This window comes from Hordeum vulgare, chromosome 5H (genome assembly GCF_904849725.1).
Source record: "Hordeum vulgare subsp. vulgare chromosome 5H, MorexV3_pseudomolecules_assembly, whole genome shotgun sequence".
Classification (NCBI taxonomy): domain Eukaryota; kingdom Viridiplantae; phylum Streptophyta; class Magnoliopsida; order Poales; family Poaceae; genus Hordeum; species Hordeum vulgare.
In genome coordinates, this window is record NC_058522.1 from 579,324,055 (window position 1) to 579,326,244 (window position 2,190).

At 44.3% G+C, this 2,190-nt stretch overlaps 1 pseudogene; it reads left to right on the top strand.

Annotated features, from left to right (window-relative positions):
• Nucleotides 1-438: 438 nt before the first annotated feature.
• LOC123452948 lies at nt 439-1,367 on the top strand (annotated as a pseudogene).
• Nucleotides 1,368-2,190: the final 823 nt, after the last annotated feature.

Genomic DNA, 2,190 nt, shown 5'->3' on the forward strand with positions numbered 1-2,190 from the left:
CGGGTTTAGCTTTCCACACTATATACACCATCTGGTCACCCACGCGGCAAAGTCTGAAATTGGAAGCGTACGAAGGAAAAAATAATAGCGGCAAAGTCCGAAACACGAAGCGCGCGGAGAAAACTTTCAAGTCATCGACGCGGGAAATTAACAAAATTCGGAGCCAACCCATTTAATTCACATGCCACAGCCTCACGTCTCTCCCCACGACCATGAAAACCCTATCTGCAACCATCCACAGCCGCCGACTCCTCTCCCCCTCTCCTCCCGATTCAGATCCATGCCCAACCTCCCTGCATGCATGGCTTCCGCCCCCTAGATCTCCCGCGCCGCTGCCTCCCCGTCGATCTCCCTCGCCGCTGTCCCAACCATCTCCTGCTCCACCTCCCAACCGCTGAAGCGATCGGAGCGGCGAGCGGCGGAGCAAGGGAGGAAGATATGGCGTCGGCGCGGTCTGCGTCGGGGGAGGAGACAGTGCACGCGTCGCACATCCTGATCAAGCACGAGGGGTCCCGGCGCAAGGCGTTCTGGAAGGACCCCGAGGGCCAGGTCATTTCCGCCACCACGTGCGCCGACGCCGCCGCGTGCCTCGGCGAGCTCCGGGCCTAGTTCCTCGCCGGCCGCGCCTCCTTCGCCGACCTCGCCGCGCAGCACTCGGACTGCTCCTCCGCCCGCTGCAACGTCGACCAAGGTACATACGGTGCGATGCGCCGCCTCATCCCCTCCTCGTGAGACGGGCGCTAGATTTGGATGCGTAGCCGCCAGGATTTAGGGTTGCTCCAAGCCATCGATTCGACTGTGATTCGGTGGTTGGTTTTTTCCGAACAGGGTCAGGTGTCAGGAATGCACAATAGTATTTAGGATGTGTTGTATGATTCATGAATGATGTTAACATTAGATCCCAGGTTGCCAAAATTCTGACTAGGAAACTGTTACCCGATCGGCTAGCGTGTGTTCATGGCATGAAATTCCTTCCTGGATCCACCAACTAATCATGTGTGTCATACTCTGTAGGGTGTGCTTGTGTGCTAGTCTGCTGCTACTAACATACATTTATGTGAACTATTTACGGTTAGTTATTCAATCATTTGACACCGAAGAAGGAATATAATTAAAATGTATTATGAGATTTATAAGCTTTTGTGTAAATGTGTTATTGAGTTTTTCAGCTTGCTTAAGCCATGAAATAAAATAAATCTGTTGTTCTTGTGCTAGCTGATGTAGTCTTGCTCCATGACTGTTGGGCCAAATCAATGCTTCCCTCTGTGTACAGAGAAATGCAATCTCAAGGAGCGATGGAAGTGAAGGTTTTGTGTGTTTCTTTAAGATTACTAATAGATGTTATATTATCTTTGCTTCAGATTTAGTAGTGTTCGATCTGGTGCATAGTGCATTTGTGCAGTTTCAAAATTTTAGTGTTATTACTAGCATATTCTCTACTTTTTGGCATTAAGATTAATCAATGATGTGCTAAGTTAAACTGAAATGATATGTATACAACCAGAAATAAAGAAAAAAAATGATATCTATGTATATTCCCTTGAATTATTTACTTTTTATACTTTCAGGTGAGGGCTCTTTACAGGAAGCAACTGATTCACTTAGAAAATCATGTGAATACTTCTTTTTGCATATCATTAACTAATGTGTTGTTAATAAAAGTTTAGTTGTTTCATTGTCAATGTACACTTTATTATAGTACTTTTCCTTAGATTCATTTTATTGTATAGACAATAATCAGGAGGTGGCGTGTATAAAATATGATTGCTTCTACTTTGTTCAAATAGGTGACACAAAGTGAAACCCTTGAAATGAACTTTGTTACTGCCTTCTATTTCCCTTCTTCTTTGGGCCTGCAAGCTAGATTATGGTAGCAAGCAATGGCGATGCTAGAAGCCAAGAAGCTAGATTATGTGAAACCCTTGAAACAAACTTCATTAGTGCCTTGATGTCTTATTCAATTTAAACATTACCTGATGTACACACAGAAATGCAATCTCAAGGAACGATGGAGTGAAGGTTCTGTGTGTTTCTTTAAGTTTACTAATAGATTTTATATTATCTTTGCTTCAGATTTAGTAGTGTTCGATCTGCTGCATAGTGCATTTGTGCAGTCTCAAAATTTCAGTGTTATCACTAGCATAGTCTCTACTTTTTGGTATTATTATTGTCGCATTTGTACAACTAATA